Below are 18,399 nucleotides of genomic sequence, written 5' to 3' on the forward strand. Positions count from 1 at the left end.
CGGAACTCTCAGCCGGCTGCCATTGTGTTTCCACAGCATACCGAGACCAGGTGCATCCGAGGCCGCCACTCCACTGAGCATGCTCCAACACCACATACATCAAACAGGCGTCTCTCCCTCCAAAACAAAAAAAAAATCCTTCACCTCCTGGAAACTACACAAGTGAGTGGGCTGCTGCTGTGTGTGTGTTCATATACGCAAGTGTGTGTGTGTGTGTGTGTGCGTGTGTGTCCTTGTTCTGTATCTGCAACTGTGCTCATCTGCTTCCATCCTTGTGAGGACCCTCATGGGACTGTCTGGGACTGGGACAAAGTGAGGACTTTGCAGAGTCAGAGACATTTTTGGGGAAGTTATATTTTAATGAAGTGATGATATTTATGAAGAGGATCCATAGTGAGGACAAAGAATCTTCTGGAGGTCCAGGACATTTTCCGAAATTAAATTATGACATTTTGGAGAGAATTATTAAATATCTGGAGTGGAAGGACACTTGCTCTTTTTTAATTTAGTACATTTTTTGGATTGTGAGGACATTTGGTGGAATTTAGAAAATCTTTTTTTGAAAATTGGGATATTAATGCATTGAGGGCATTTTTTAAAAATGGGAAGACTTTTGGAAAGCGGTGACATTTATGGGAGCGTGAGGACACTTTTGGTAAATGTTGACATTTTAGTACTTTAAACACAGCCAAAGTTAGAACTAGGTTTAAGTCACGCTTTTGTGCAAAGGAATATATCGGTTAATTAAGATCCTCAGCATGAAAGTGCAAGTACAAGGTACAAAACACGTTGGTTTTCAATTCTACTGTGCACAAGGAGAAGAAGAAGAAGGATGAAGAGGACGAAGAATGCTGTAATATTACACATATTGTGACTTTTTCTCAAATATTGTTATAAAAGATTGTTGTAATGTACTGAAGCAAAAGTAAAAAAAAACAGAACAGGCTGTCGAGTGTGTGTGTGTGTGTGTGTGTGTGTGTGTGTCACAGTGTTGTACAAGGCTGGATTGGTGCTGTGTGAATAGGAGCTTCCAGCTGTTTAGTATTCAGCCCGACACCCCTGCCTGTCTGCTACAATATGATGCAGCGCTCCCCTCTACTGAGACACACACATCAGTGTACAAATGCACACAAACACACACATACATGTAGACTAACACAGCAGTGCAGAGCTTTGCCCACTGTCATAGAAAAGTATAAAGACCTACAGTGTGTGCCTGTGTCTTTTTTTACCGTGGTCATTTGTGCCACTTCAACCTGTAGCGCCCCCTGTAGGTCAAACACAGCACCTCACATGAAGGGCACAAAAAAACTAATCACATCGTCTAAGACTTGCAGGTAGAGACGAGGACAGAAAATCCTTTGAAAAATCAGTGATTTGGTATGAAATGGGAAGCAAACATTGGTTTACTGAAAAAGACAGAGCCATCTGATCTCCTCCCTCACCTGACGTCCTCATTTGCTCTCCACAGACAGAGTTTATCGTTTGCAGCCACTAGAGGGCGCTGTCACTGCAGCGTATTCATATGTGATTTCACGACCGATGCCGACATTTGTCTAGGATGAATACACATCAATCTGTAGCAGCATCTACATCCATCTCCTGGACACACGTTGGGTCAAAAGCTGCACAAAAGTCATTTAAATCCACTACACTACAGGTTACACCACTACAGCAATGTATGAGGTTATTTCAACAAAACAGGACGTAAAACAAAACAGAAATTTTACTTCACATTTTGGGAATATGATTAAAAGACCTAACAAACTACGGACCGTCGTCTTAAAAATGTTCCAGCTTCAGACCTGGAGAGGCTGCTGCACAGATACAAACACAAACACTCTCAGGCAAATGTTTGTGAGCCCAGACAAGCAGCTAGGTGAGGTGTGTGTGTGTGTGTGTGTGCGGAGCCAGACAGCAGCTCAGTGTTTTATTACAGCAGAGAACTTTTATCAAACCCAACAAACAGAAACACCTGGTGTGTGATGTGACGCCGCAGCGCACAAACCAAACACAACTGAACAGAGATGGAGGGAGGGAGGCGCAGTGCTGCTTCTCCTCTGTCTGTTCTGCTGCCTCCACCTACATCAAGGCAGAATTTGTGCTCACATGAGTGACACATAAAATCTAAACAAGTCGAGATTTTCGCTATAGTGGCTCTAGAGATGTGAGTTAATTAGCAGGTCCGTCACTTCGGTCCAGGCTGAAATATCTAACCATCTGGTCGCTGGATTGTCAGAAATTACTGTGAAAACATTCATGGTCCCCAGAGGAAGAGTCCTAATGATTTAGCAGGTCAAAGCTTTTCTGTGAAATATCTCAACTTCTACCAAAACTGAAACTTTGAATTCAAAATTCCTCAGCAGGTCCCTCAACACTGGTGATCCCTTGACCTTTCATCACGTGCCATCAGATTTTAATGATCCAGTGTTGCCAAAAAAACATCCCATCAGCCTCGGCTGTGCTTTGAGAATGCTGCATGCGTTAGCATCCTTATCTAAGACTGTTCATCTGCATTGTCTTAGTGTGTTGGATTTATTAGTGCATGGAGATTACACATTGGATCACACGTGGTTTAGTAATTTACCAGCAACCCTCGGTCTGGACATTTAGCACAGCTGACACTTTTCTCACCAGCCTCAGTCGGATCTCAGTTACGGCCCTGCTACACAGCGTGTTCGTTACACCACCAGCTGCTAAAAAAGTGACAGAATGGCCCAGTAATGGATTTCTGTGTAACTCAGTGTGAGGTATCAGTGGTATTGCAGTTTTTGATGTAAACACACACATTAAACTAAAAAGAAAGCGCTAGGACTGGTGAGAAGGCCCCAACTCCCTCCTGCACATCAGCCCCAATCCTAGTTTCCATGGAGACAGTGATTAGCCGCATCAATTAACCTCTGACCAATCACAGTCGGAGCCTGAACAGCAGCAGTTGACTGGGATCTGCAGACGGCCGTGTTCAGACATCTGAACGCCGCGATCGATGACATTACAATGGAAGTCAATTGGAGTAACACAGTAACATGTAAATTACAGTGGAGGCTCATGGGAATTCTACACTAGCATGATAGGAGACATTCCTGCATGTGTTTCTTCACCCACACAATGAAATGCTTTTTGGTCTCTTTATGTTTTTCAAGTCTTAAGGTCTTAATGTTTAAAAATTGAAAATAGAAAACAAAGAATTAATCAAGGTTTTGTCTCTGTGTTTGTTTGTGGAGCGTAGAAATGAGAAATATCTTTATGTTTTCATCTTAACGAGAAGAGAAATGTCATTTCTGTTTTTCTGGTATTTTCAGTGCCTCTGAGATTCTTGCACTTCCCTCTCTGATTCCTCTGCAGGGTTTACTGTCCATAATCACCACTCATACACTCCATGTTTGGCCTCTAAACCCTGTAAATATGCCAACATGAAAGAGCCGTGGTGCAGATTTTGACGCCTGGACACAAACTGCACCGCCAGCCCCGTACCCCCGGCTCAGTGACCAGGTCTGTGGTGTCATGTCAGCACTTCAGAAGAGATAAAGTCCTCTTCAGCCCTCAGACTATCTGCTGCCAGAGGATATTCACCTCATAAGAGGAGCTCATCTACTGTGCGAGTATCTGCACACGGCTGCAGGTCTGAACACTGAGTCTGGCTTTCACGAAGAAGAAAACCAGCCGTCGTCACTAACACTGAGGTCGAGTTTCGTTTCTGTTATGAGACGACCGCAGCAATGCCAAAAAAGTCCCAGGGTGAAGGTTACACAATGAACAACTGGAAACCTTTACACCACCACGTCTGAAAAAAAGTGGCTTTGGTGCTATTATGATACTAAATACAGGAGTGAAAACCTCATTTCTGCATGTAGTAAGTACTAATCTTCACTGCCAACCACAGGACTGTGGACAAAAACACTCTGGTTACGGCTACAGACAGAACCTCTTCATGATGCTGACAACAGAAACAAAAGCTGGAGCAGTTTAGTAGCTGATGACACAAACTTATTCTGGTGTGAGCCCTGGCTGGATTATTCTCCTGGGGAAGCGTCTCTATGAAAGTAAACTCAGCATCTTTTGTGTTGGTCAGAAAAAAAACTAATTAGGATATGTCAACTTCAGCTTCAGGATTCTTCTAAGTGAAAATACTTGTTGGCTCCAGCGGTTATGTGATGGAGTAATACGACCTTTTCCTTTAATCATTTGACACGTTGAAAATAGTGTTTGAAGTACATCTTTAAAACAAACAACCACAACCTGAACTAAAAGCTATGAAGGTCTTTGAAAACCAGGCTGCAAGATGGAGGCTACTTCAGTGATGCATATTTCTAAAACAATGTGTGATGAATCAAACTGTGTAGACAGAGATGATAAGCAGCAAACCTGTGGGGCCGCTGGCCGGCAAGGTTTTATACTTACGAAGTGATGAATTGATTTTATACTGCAGTTCTCAACCAAACAGAAGTTTTTCACAGTGTACTGAAGATGTGAACATGGTTGCCTCCCGCCCTCCCATCTTTCACCCCTGTCAGTGCAGAGCGGGGGGGTGGAGCTGCGTGATTGACAGGTTGAGGGGTGGATGTGGTCAGTGTGTGAAGCTTTAATGATCTGTAACAAGCAGACGAGGCAGCTCGTCAGTGGCGGCAGAGATCCACGATCATTATTCTTGCTTGAATTAGAGCGTGTGTGTGAACAGAAAACACTCGAGCCCAGCGGAGGGGATCCTGCAGAGAATCACTCAGTTTGTAAGAAAAGAAACCTGCAAATAACCAAGTAACAGCAGGTTTGCATTTTCTTATTTATCCAGAACGATTCACTGTAGAAAAGCCTTCAATTGAGACGTTACAGGTAAGTGACCCGCAGATAAAATCACATCCATCTTCACTGTCCTGACACAAGTTAAGATATATAATAAAAGCTAATGTGAGAGCATCGTAGAAATGTTATTCTAGTTATGTATTTCTTTTATTAGCTAAGTCTGGATTTATTTACTAAATCATATCACTGCAGTCACTTTCCTATGCAGCAAAGAATACACTCAGAAACTAATTACAAAAAACACACACACACACAGACACACACACAGACACACACTTCGACAAGAACAGGATCTACCCAGGATGATTCACTGAAAATGTGAGTGTGTGTGTGTGGTTTTTATCCTATGACTCATTCAAACCTCCACAATAGAGTGAAGATGACGCTTTGTGCCGTGTCTGTGTGTGTGTGTGTGTGTGTGTGTGTGTGTGAGAGAGAGAGCGAGAGCTGCTGACCTCCATTGATCAGCAAGAGATAATCAGATCGATGGCCGCCTTGGCAGCTGCTCAGGTTTAATAAACCATCGAGAGAAGGACAGACAGGTAGTTCAGATGAGGTCTCAGTGGGTCGACTTGACAGTTTCATCCCCAGCGCCACACTGACCAGATGAACCGCTGCCCCGAAGGAACAAAGTCTGTTCAACCCAATTCAGACATGCACCTCGTTACAGAGGAGTGATTTTCTGTCAGTCTCATCTTAATGTCTCATTACTTTCCAGTCAAACTTAGTGACATTTCCATAATGTGCAGACACTGTAAGGACTAAACCTGATTTTGACCCCAAATTAGTGCCCGCCAACTAATTTCAGAGCAGTTGGGAAGGGGGTCATGACGTCTAATTAACTGTCTGAACGATCAAATGGGGGTATGGTTGTGGTAATTATTTTTGCAAACGTGCGTGGAGAGCTGTGAACCTGCATCTCAATCTTTGTGAGTGTGTGCAAGAATCTGAAAACGTGTAGAGACGTTTGACAACATGCAAACGTGTAGTGAAATTATCAAGACGCCCCAAAACTACAAAAATACATCAGTTTATGATGGAGCTGCTCCAGATTATTTTGGGACTGAGTTGTGATGTGGAAGGACCTCCAGGTGTAAATGGAGAATTTCTTGTGGCTGACAGTCTGGTAAGAGTGATCAAGTGTAAACTGGACCTGTATTTAATATCCTCTGTCACACACAGGTGGGTTAGGCTGCAGGGATGAGGAAGGTTTATTTTGTCCTGCAGTTATGAACCAGCTCTGTCTCTGAGTGTTTCTTTCATTACTTTTCCACTGAGATCGCCTGATCTCTTTGTTTACACAGCAAAACATCCAGGAGAGACTCTCCCAGGGTTCACACTGGGCCACTGAACCAGATCCAACAGAACCAGGCCTAACAGAACAGGTGAGATTTGTCGTGTCCTCACTCTGAGCCGGAAAGAACCAGACAAACTGCACTGAGAACAATGAATCACGACCTCTGGGTATCACATTTCCTATCACAGGTCCAGAGCTCAGCGCTAAGACCCACGGAGGGAGAGTCTGTCTCACTTCCCCCATCAGCCGCAGTCCAATAAAACCCAAAACAGGTAAGAAAAACTCAGTATTTGTGTGGATTGTTGAATGATGACAACAGGTGAAGAAAGACAGGATCAGAGGAACAGGTACAACACTAGTCTCACTAACTTATACAAAAACATGACAAGCAGACACAGGGCTAAGAAATCACTAGGCCCACTTCACTAGTTAATGTAAATCACAATATGTTTTACATGGATAGTTTTAACTGTGATATTAACAAGAACCAAAAACTCACACATGAAGGTGCAGATATTCTTCCAAACAAAACAGGCACAGGCGAACAATAACAAGTCAAAACGCACAAACACAAGTCAAAGTTTGAGTTCTAACACCCCCCCCCAATCTCTTTCCCCACAGGAACCTCAGACTGATCCTGCAGTCGGGTTTCAACCGTTTATTCCAAAGGACGAGCAGCAGCAGGTCTGCACACACAACAGACCTGGACTCACTTTTCTGTTTCATGCTGTTTAACATATTAGTTCTAATCAGTGCATGTCATTTTTCAGTTTCACTTCAGATAATTTTGTCATAATTAATAAATATGGATGTCTACACCTTTCTGGGGTTACTCCCAGACCTGCAGGTCTCACAGAGTCCAGGTTCAGAGATATCTCCAAAATCTCAGTACAGGGGACCATCACACTGGTTAAAGTTTTAGACTGTACTCTACATATGGACACGATTATGTAACATCACAAATGGTTTGGAGCCAGTTATGGTGCAATTAGTAACTCACACAAGTGTGAAGCCTCCGGTTCACATATTGTGTCTAATGGCTTGAAATGAAAAGAATTTGCATATTCATAGATTCTGGTTTTAAATGAGGGATATGCAGCAAATAGAGGAAGTTTAAATGACAAATTATTGATCAAAACTAACCAATCAGATGTCTTAAAACACGCACAGAGGAATATTTCATTTAAATTTAGCCAGAAAACCTTTACTTCCCACTGAAAACCTCCAATCAGAATGAACCAGAACCAATCATACGCTATGATTAGACAACCATTAAATCCATAGGAACCCACAGGAAAAAGACTAGTACATGGAACTTTGCTCTAACAGTCTTGAGTCTAATTCACATTACAGAACAGAGTCACCGTTACTTTGCTAAAATCCTGCTCAGGCAGAAGTCACATTCCGGTTTTAAAGACTTAACATCATTGCGTGTGTATTATTATGATGACACTAAGACACAGCGAGAGATGCTGCATTCATATAATGAACATTAAAGTGAACACAGAGGGGATGGAACTAATAAAAAAAGGTGCCATAAGGTCACTGCAGACTCACTAATTAGCAGCGCAGACACACTTCAGCTCACAGTGGAAGCATTACAGCGATATTACAGCAGCACTGACACACTGTAGGAATATAAAATATTCCACACTCCAGTCCCAGCCTGGGTTATCATACCCTATTAGGGTCTATACATCCAGTATAGGGAACAATGCAAGCTCCACAGCACCCTGTAGAAACATTACGCAAATATTACAGGGATATAGCGGAGCTCTGGGTGATAACAGAATTTCTATATGCCTATCATAATAAAAACATGAGGAGAAAGATTATCCGGAGGTGGCATAAGGTCACGACAGCCCACTGAAGGAATATGATCCAGAGGAAATAAAACGAACACATCAGACAGAGAATGACAGAAGCTCTGCATGAGCCCAAACATGAAACATGCTGTAAGAATAAAAGACTGACACTACAGGAGTGTTACAGCAATAGATGGGGTCCCTGCAGAAACACGGGCTCATTACAGGATTATAATAAAGGACTGTCACCAAACTGAGCCCCGCAACAACAGACGCATGACTGACACGCTAAAGCAGAATCGCGGAGCGCAGAATGCGCAAAATAAGGCGCAGAAAGAGCGCAAAGCCAGCGGGTTATAGGAGAAATAAGGGGAAAACGTACTGAAATGGCGAAGATGGAGACTCCTCTTGTCTCTTGTCTTTTCTTCCTCCTCTCCTCTTCCTCTCTGCTCGGAAAGTCTGCAGCCTCCTTCTCTCGCTCTCTCCCTTCCTCACTCGCGGTCAAGGTCTCTCTACCAGCCTCTCTCTCTTTTGTCGCTGTGGTATCTGGCCATGCCTTCACTGGCGGAGAGCAGGAGGAGGAGGAGGAGGAGGAGAGGAGGAGGAAGAGGAGGGAGACCAAGACAGACAGGAGGGAGGAGAGGATGATGATGGTGATGATGAAGGTGGTGGAGGGAGAATCACTGCAGCAGCAGAAGAAGAAGACGGCGGGTTTACCTTTCTCTTTCCATCCTCCTCCTTCTCTCTTTTTTTTTTTCTTTCTTTCATCGGGGACGCGCACGCAAACTCGGCGACGCGCCCGATCCGATGGAGAGGCAGCGGGAGCGCGCACACGCAGGCTCCAAGGTTGGCAATGCAGCCACTGGCTCCCCACCGCCCACCCAGCTCTTTCCCTTTCTGAATTAATTCACCGTGTGCGTGTGAGTGTGTGTGCGCGCGTGCGCGCGTGTGGTGGTCCAGCCCGTTGCACACGTGCACGTGCACACGCACGCACTCGCTCATTAAACTGTCTATAGGCGTCGAAATGCTTCAGTGTGCAACTCCCTTTGTTCAGCTGTTACCAAACCATTTTGGTATAATTACTGTTCCTATTATAGCCTGATAATATTAATAAATAATGTCTGATTCTTTGTTTTTAATAAGACTTTAATTACTGTAACTTCCTTTTGTTTTGTCTTTTCCACATCAGGACTTAATAGAGCTGGAGCTCCCAACAACCTGAAACTACTGGGAACCAGTAGGACAAAAAGCTTTCCCAGTATGTTTTACAGACTGGGTGGGACAGTCTATATTATCCTTATGTTCTCTGGCAACGTGCTTTACCATTTTATACAAACAAACAAAAATAAAGTACGTGCACTGTGAGATAAACTGCACCTTTACAGTGTCAGTACCGATTACATTTGACAAATAAACAGCAAAATATTTCTCCAGAAATGAAATATTCATTTTTTCAGGTGTTCGTTGGAGCTGGTTCACCTTCACTCCTTCACTCACAGTTAGCAGCTCCTCTGTTTCCTGGTGCCCTTCATGGTGGAGCCACAGAGTCTATGAACATCCATCCATCCATTATGGTTAACCTGAGGGGGGGGGGGGTGCTATGAACGGCACACAGGGACGATACTGTCTAAGGCTGCAGCAATAACTATCCACACCAGCTCACTATGGCCTTTGCAGGACTCTGTATTGATTTCTGATGTGTCTTGGAGAAACAGCTGGATTTCCTCCTTTTCAACATCTGGTTAGGAACTTGTCTCTGATGCGACTGGAGGAATGTTCTCAGGTCCAATCCAGTCCAGGAGCATGAAGCGGTGACGTAAATGTGACGATCTATGAGCAGGTTTGTTGTATTGTAACGACAGCAGAAATAAAACACACCCACAATAAGTGTGAGTCAGGTAGCACAGGTGTTCGAGACTCAGAAGGCGGGGCTGTGGCTACTTCCTGGAATCAGTCGTCGTGGTCAACAGGCCCAAACTGAGGGAGCAGAGATCAATTACCCAATTACCCAATCTATCCTCATCTTGCTTCCTTTTCTTTCTCCTGTACCTGTCCATCACTCCATCACTCTTTCTTAAATCGTTTACCTTCTTGATCTGTTTGTACCTTCTTCACTTAATCTTCTATCAAGTTTTCTCCTTTCATCCCTCCACCTTTCCCTCTTTTCTCTTCTGCCTTCCCTTGTTCCTTTAACTACTTCACTTCATCCATTAGTCTTTCCACTCGTCTTTCCTCCCTTCATCCTCCATCCTCTCCTCCTCCTCGTCTTTCTCCATCTCTCTGACAGCAGACCAGAGTGAGCCGAGGACAGAGAGAGAGTGGTAGAGCGAGCTTCATTTGAACAGGCTGACCTAGTTAGACTCTCCCTTCAATAAAACATTGAGACAGAGACGAAACACGCCGGTCTGGCTGCTCAGTTGAAGTTCTGTTCGGTTCTTTGGTCCAGATCTACGTGTGCAAACTCGAGAACTGATTTCAGCTCGGTCGAAAACATCTGGGAGTCATGAGGAAGATGCTAATTTGACTTAATCAATAACCAAAGAAGCAGAAATCTGGGATTTCTTATGGATATTTCAACAGAACCTTAGTCTTTCCAAAAAACATAAGTGTGATTCTTCGGGGGGGAAATTTTAGTTTTACGAAACAAGATTTTTTTTTTCAATCACGACGAAATTCTCAATTTTAAAAACTTTGACTTTGGCGACTCCTCATAGAAACATCAAAAAGCCACAAGCTGAGCTAAACACACAACAGAGAACCACGAGGGAACTAAATGTAAAATAAACAAATGGTGCATAGTTGTGACACAGAAACAAATAAATATCTATATTATCTAAATAGCCCACTCCCTCCATCAGCCTGTTTTTCTGTTATTTCACAAACGGAAACGTGTGAATGAATCTCTCACACACCAGCTGCCATAAGGAAATATACTGCGAATGTATTTTTAGTACAGACTTTGCTTTTCTGAGCGTTAAAGAAACTTTTAATTTAAAAACAAAGTTAACGCTTAAAGAACAGGAATAATCTCAGTGACAAGAACGCAAATAAGTAATTAATAAATAAATAAATTGGCGTGCCCTCATTAATATGCAAATTTATGCAACACGACTCTATAAGAGGTACCAGTGGTGTAAGTAAAGAGTTTATACAATCCAATTAATCCAATTAGCTCATTAATTAGCTAAATTTTGTTGCTAGTTCCAATTTTTCGCAGCTGTGAACAGCTCGGCCATTTTCTTTGTGCAGTGCATTGTGGGACCATAGAGTCCATCAGCAGCGCCATGAAAAATTAATATTCAGTCTGTCACTTTTTTTTACTGTGAACACTGGACACACACTAACTGGTTTAATGTTGCTCTGACCAGATAAAAGTTTGAACTCCTCCTGCAGATGCTGCTGTAATAACACACAGCTGTAATAGTATAAAATGACTTGTAACGCACAATTACAACTGTGAATTTGTATTTGAGTCAAGTACATTATAGTTTATAAGCAAACGAGTTAATGCGTGTGTGTGTTTCTCCTGTCACATGAGTAACTGGTAGAAACATTCGCTGATTATCATCATCTTTCGTATGAAAAGTTGCACATAATTGGACTGGAACCATAAATATGTAGTTATTCTGCGGGAGTGTGACCTTGTCTTCCTCTCCAGTGTGGCCCTGACTGTCGGCTGCAGTGCGCAGCGTTTCTCTGCACATAACTCTCCGAATAAAGGCAGACATGATGTTTGCTGTGATAGATTACAGAAACTTGAGTGAGTTTCAAGCCTCTGCAGGTTGGTTTTTGTCTGAAAACATTCACATTCACACACACACACACACACATGCACAGATCCGTCATCCTCGCACCAATCTGAGCTGGTTAATCAGATTTCTGTCGTTCCTACCTGTTTGGATTTGAACCACCAGACACATGCTGTCGACTTCTCTGGATGAATTCAGACACACTCCCTCCTCCCTCTCTCTCTATAGGTCTGCAGTGTGTAGGTGTGCAGCAGTGTGTAATAGGTTTTTCAGTGCAGCTCTGCAGCCTGAAGCCTCCACCGGGCTCAGTGGGAGAAAGTCAATTACAGCAGGGCTGAGCCTGGCCTGCGGGGGGGCGTATGGGAGGGAGATAAGAACATAAAGATGGCTGCTGCCGAGCGCTCCCCTGGCTGCATGCATGGGCGGCGAGCGCTGCACTTTGCCCTCCTGAGTCTTTCCAGATGCAGAGTCAGAGAGCTGCAGCAGAGACTGAGGCTGAAACACAGGAGAGGACATGAGGTGACTGTTAATCCTTAGTATTATATAGTTTAATCTGCAAACTTCTTATCGATTCAGGGGCTGAATCAATAAAACACCACCACGTTTTTAATTCTGCTTTATTACAACTTGGATTTTGCCACGATTTCCATCAGTTATCAGCAGGAGAAGAAGTTTTCATGTTTTACTTGAGTAAAAGTAACAAGACCCCATGCAAACCGTAAAGGTATGCATGTATTATGAGTAGTATATCAACTTAAACCTAAACTGCGTAATGGCCCCCAGAGTGTTTGATTGAAAAGCCCATAAGGATGAATGTAAACTGAAGCAGAACAGCAATGACTGATAAACAATGAGCTGAAACCCACTGTAAAGCTCAGTGAAGCTGAGGGGGAGCTTCAGCTGACAGTTCTCTGTGGGCTCGTCACCACAGGAGACACCTTTCACATCATTTCCACCACGTCAGCTGATATAAGACATAACAGCCTCCAGACGCTCTGGCCCTCCTGTCTTCAAAGGGCTGGTTGTTCTCGGGGTTAACGTTACGGTAGGTTTAGTTTACCTCGGAGGTTAGGGGCTGGAGAGGGCGTTATGTCAGTGGAGGGTCCTCACAGTGACACAAATACAATAAAGTGTATGTGTTGCTGAAAGCTCCTCGCTGCACAGGATTAGCAGTCTTGTATTTCAAACGGTGAGAGAGAGAGAGAGCGTCAGAGTGATGCTCGCTCTCTCTCTCTCTCTGCAGAAGCTAATAAGCTCCACTGGTTTCCTCCTGCAGTGAGCTGATTACAGCATTATACTCCATTCACCTCCCAATATACCAATATACTCCCCCATAAATCCCAACATACGCTGCCACATATGCACTCCTTTCATTAGGTGCTTCGCTTTGTGTGAAGAAATATTGAAAGTGTCCAGCACTTAAAGGAAAAGTCTGATGTTATTCCATATTTTCATCTTGTTAACAAATCCCACAGAAAGACCAGTAACAACGACGACTCCCAGTTTATTCTGACTTTATTCTAACGCTCACCCGAGACCGAAAGTGGATTCATCCGCCGCTGAAAATAGTCCCCAATAAATGCAAAGTTTGAGCAGCTGGTCTGTTGAACTACTGAGACTTTTTTTAGATGAAACTGTGTATTTATTTCTAAACGCTGTAGCAGGTTTGTAGCTCACATGACATTTTAAGGGGAAATTTTTGGGGACAGCAACGCAACTGTCGTCTGATCGACAGGTGGCAGCAATGTGCCAATACAAGCCACAACACGCCAACGATGACTGATCGCTAGTGCACATCCAGTAAGTTATACAGGTGTCACTTCTTGAAAGCAGAAAAAACAAGTTGACATGTTTTCGACATGTTCATTACGCCTCATGGATGCAAACAACGAAATTTTAATATTATCAAATGTTTCCAACAAAACTCCACAGGAAGCATTTGAATAAAAAGGTTAAAAATGGCACTGAATAATTTTCCTCCACTTTCCATTCACTCTTCCTCCCATCCCATACACATTTACAGCCCTATGTGCTACATATATACAGCATATCATCCACAGCCCTCTAAACTAATCCATGTATGCTGCTTATGTAAGTTTCCCTTATAAACCTCCATATATTCTTATATAACCCCAATACAGGGTTTCTCATGCAGCTTCATGCCGTCACACTCTCTAGGAATCCTGATTGACCAAAGTCTGGTGTTTAAACATGATAACTAGGACTTTGGTTTTCATAATTCTGCAGACTCTCAGAGCAGAGCCGTTGAATGCCACCATCCCTGCCTGCTCTCCTGCATTCTGTCTGTGTGTGTGTGTGTGTGTGTGTGTGTGTGTGCTGGGAATGACTGTGGATCCCTGGTGTCTCTGCTTCCCTGCTTTATATTCTGCTCCTCACTTCCACACACACACTCACAGTGACTGTCTCTGGATGGACAGATAGAGCAAAGAATAAAACAGGGAGAAGAAACAGCACAGAGAGAGGAACCATCCTTCCTTCTCCTGTTATTTCACCCTTCCTGCGTTGCTATCTTTCAGGGACGTTTGCTTTTCACCTCACAAAGCTAGTTTATACTTTCACCGTTAAAAAAGACTTTTATGAAACACTGATGATTTTCAGCAGCAGGCAAATCCACTTTTGGTTTCCAGTGAGTATTAGCGACAACAGGACGGTGTATATGGGACGTCAGAGCGAGTGTGTGCGAGTGTGTGTGAAATCACCTACTTGCCTACTACATATCAGGCTAAAATGTGTATGTTTGAATTCTTAGTATGAAAGAAATATGCAAGTCGTACCTGGACAGCCGACGCAACTGTTACTAATTTAAAGAAGGAGAAGGAGGAGCCATTTAACCGTTTACATTTTAACTGTGTGGTCAGTTTATTAAATAAATACCTGTTCAAAATTCCTCCACATGGCTGGTCAGACTGGAGATCTTCTCCACAGCTCGGGAATCGTCGGCCATCGTCCCAGGGGGAACCGTCTTATCTCAGAAAGCCTTTTGGTAATTATCCACGAGCTGTGTTTTCATATGATTCCTCTAGGAACACAAAAACTCTCATCTCACAGTTGAAATATAATATTTGTTTCTGCCTGTTCATCTGAGGATAAAGCTGAATATATAACAAACACATGTCTTATTGGAAAGTTGTGCCTCTGTGCACAGATATGACATTACATTTCAATGAAATAAACATTTATAAAGGAAAACTAACAGAGGCAGTGGGGTCTCTATTAAGTTCTGTTGTATTTCATCTATATAAGAACTTACACAACAGGTATTTTTTACTACACTCACTCTCTGGTAGAACTTTTGTGTGAAACTGTCTGAGTATTAATTATTATTTTGTAAAAGTAGAGTCAATGGATTTTTAATCAATTTTCACTGAAGCTAAATGAAAAGTAAAATTTGGAATTTTACATTTTTAGTCAACCCCATCTCCTGTCTCCTCCTACACTCTTCTCCTCTTTCCTTGTTTCCTCATCACCTCTATCATTTTTTCTACATTCCCGTCCTCCTCTCCCTCGCTCTTCTCCCGTCTCCTCCTTTGCTCTTGTCTTCTCATGTCCTCTAATCATCTTCTCCTCCTCTCGTCTTCCTTTTCTCCTTTCTTGCTACATCTGCACTGCCTTGTTTCCTCCTTTCCTTTCCTCTTCTCCTCCTTTGCTCGTCTCCTCTTTTATTTCCTCCCCTCCCCTGTTTCTCCTCCTTCCCTCTATTCTCCTTTCTTTCCTCCTCCTCGGGAAGTTTCACCTGTGGTTTGTCAGTGTTGGTGCTTCAGGCCCACAGATCTCCTCCTAACACCTCCTCAAAGAGCTTACACCACCTCCTGTACATACACACACACACACACACACACACACACACACACACACACACACAGACAGAGTTATCTAACATTATTGAGGCCTGTCATGTTGCAGCGGGATGTACGTTCAGTGTTCGGATGGGGAGATTTGGGAATCGTAACTGTGAGTATATGTGTGTGTAAATTATTCATCACCCCTTGAAATGCAAATGACAGCCAAGGCGAGGGAGCCGCCACGCTATGTAGGTCACTTCCTATCTCGCACGGGTGCAGCACTGGAGGAAAGGGGGGTTGAAGAGAAGCGACCGGCTGATGAAGAGGAGGTGAAGATGGACTCTTCTTCACTGGTTTTCTCAGAGGGACGAAGAGTTCTGTGAACAGGAAAGTGGAAATTTCATTCAAACATTCAGTCAAGTTCTTCTTAAAGTAAAATCTTTCGTTTTAAACCTTGTCAAATAACGTCAGACACCAAAAAATCTTGAATCTACAACATCAGTATTCCACATCTGCATCCAGCCAAGAACCCTCTGATTCAGGTCTTATTCCTCTCTGTCCTTAAAAATTAAATACAATTTTTGACTCGCAGCTGTAAACTATCAACTAAAGCATTAAAACACCCCAAATTAAAAAAAGAAAAATAATTTCCAACAAATCAGAATTTTTCTATTCAGTCTCTCCGGGACATTAACAAAAAGCTCAATACCTGCAGTTTTGCTCAACTTTAAAAACTGCAGCAACTTGGACTTTAAATTAAAGTTTGATTATCAATGTCTGTTTCTACTTTCTGTCCATCCATCATCCACCACTTATCCTGCAGAGGATGAGGGCTGGAGTCAATCCCAGCATGCAGTGGGTGAGAGGCGGGTCCCCCCTGGACACATGAGCAGCCAATCACAGGGCTGACACACAGAGACAGACACACACTCACATTCACACCTACGGGCAATTTAGAGTCACCAACCAACCGAACCTGCATGAGTTTGGACTGTGGGAGGAGAAAACCCACACAGACACAGGGACAACATGCAGACTCCACACAGAAAGGCCCCGGGTCCACCTGGGTTCAGACCCTAATCCTGACCTGCATGTGTTTGGACAGTGGGAGGAGAAAACCCACACAGACACAGGGACAACATGCAGACTCCACACAGAAAGGCCCCGGGTCCACCTGGGTTCAGACCCTAATCCTGACCTGCATGTGTTTGGACTATGGGAGGAGAAAACCCACACAGACACAGGGACAACATGCAGACTCCACACAGAAAGGCCCCGGGTCCACCTGGGTTCAGACCCTAATCCTGACCTGCATGTGTTTGGACTATGGGAGGAGAAAACCCACACAGACACAGGGACAACATGCAGACTCCACACAGAAAGGCCCCGGGTCCACCTGGGTTCAGACCCTAATCCTGACCTGCATGTGTTTGGACTATGGGAGGAGAAAACCCACACAGACACAGGGACAACATGCAGAGAAGACTTTTATGTTTGGCTGATTATTTTAATTAAAGCATATTTAGAAGTGGCCTGTTAATAACTGCCTCCTTCTCTTACTCTTAATATCTGTGCTGGTATTGACAATCCCAGACTGAGAACCACTTGGTATCGGCTCAGAGGACGTTTCTGTGGTATCATCCAACGTTTATGTTGGAGCCTCATATTTAAAACAGACTAACGAACAAATTTGAACAGGAGCAAAAGAACAAAACAAATGATTATTATTAATAATTAATCACTAATAATCATGTATATTCTTCTTTTCTACAATGACGCATGATGACTGAAGTTCAGACCTGTGACCTCTGACTCACAAGAGTTTCCATTCATCTCCATGGCGGGGGGGCATGTCTGTTGTCGCCGTGGAAACAGGCAGCCATTTTGGATTCTCACAGGGAAGCTGATGGCGTAGATGCAGTTGCCATCAATCAAGCTGTGGTTCCCCGTGGCGACGGGGCTCCTGATCCGAGCTGCACACACACACACACACACACACACACACGATGCAGTGGATTTAAAGGGAGATACACAGATAACGACGGCAGATATTGATTAAGGCCATTGATTATGAGATAGGAATTTTAGCTTGTCATGCTTTGTAACATAAACTACATCACATGTCATAGGTTGTTACATTCCTCATATATTATACATAAATGATCATGACAGAGTTGATGCATGTTCCTAAATAAATCGCAGCCACAGTTGTTGAAAGAAGTTTGTAAATTAGCAGATGTGGTGCAGAAATGAAATGATGATGTCTGCAATAATTAAATGATTTACTTAATAACTCTGCACTAATCATTAGTTTTATATTGACAGGTAGTTAAATGTCTAATATTAAAGGGCAGTTGAGAGGAGGAGCTCCTAAACTTTGGAAATCTTTACTGAGGATGTTATTTTGTCACCCAGCTGTAAATTTAACATAAGGGTGTCTGGAGGTGCAGACAAGAGGGTGGACTGTCGACCTCGCCTGAAATCTTTCCCAGAGGCTGGGTTAGAGCTAACGCTAAACAGCGAATATCGATGACTCCTGCAGACAGGTGGTTCTGCTGAACACACAGAGATATGCAGCTCCACGCCGTTTTTACTCTCTTTTCTGCTTTCTGATTTTCAGGCACATTCTCTCTCATCGCTCACACTCATCGCTCTCCTCAACCTCAAGAAACAGGGGAAAACAAACAAAAAAAATACTGCACACAAGCGACTCTGCACCAAACAGCCAAACCAGTAGCTGGTGAAGAAAGTGAAGCGTTTTAGCAGCTGAAGGTCCAGATATTTTTCCCAGGAGTAAAAGAAAAGAGGCAAACTTAGTAAATATTAGCCTCGTGTTCCTCGGCTGGACAAAAATAAAACTCCGGTGGGATGAAATTGTTGCTTTCTGTCTGCTGAATGCGCGAGCAGGCAGCCGTTTGCTAATCAGTTAATCAAAACGACTTGTG

General features: G+C 43.4%; 1 protein-coding gene across 3 annotated transcripts in view; it reads right to left on the reverse strand.

Moving 5' to 3' along the window:
* Positions 1-18,399, reverse strand: part of myt1la (myelin transcription factor 1-like, a) — a 70,987-nt gene that overhangs the window by 43,309 nt on the left and 9,279 nt on the right. For all 3 annotated transcript variants that reach the window (XM_026318513.1, XM_026318512.1, XM_026318510.1), the window contains 6 exons: positions 17,254-17,427; positions 15,656-15,831; positions 15,406-15,481; positions 14,547-14,691; positions 11,795-12,146; positions 4,402-4,590 (listed from right to left, as the gene is read on the reverse strand). The gene's annotated coding sequence lies outside the window, so the exon portion shown is untranslated. The remainder of the gene's footprint in view (positions 1-4,401; positions 4,591-11,794; positions 12,147-14,546; positions 14,692-15,405; positions 15,482-15,655; positions 15,832-17,253; positions 17,428-18,399) is intronic.

This window comes from Mastacembelus armatus, chromosome 24 (genome assembly GCF_900324485.2).
Source record: "Mastacembelus armatus chromosome 24, fMasArm1.2, whole genome shotgun sequence".
NCBI lineage: Eukaryota > Metazoa > Chordata > Actinopteri > Synbranchiformes > Mastacembelidae > Mastacembelus > Mastacembelus armatus.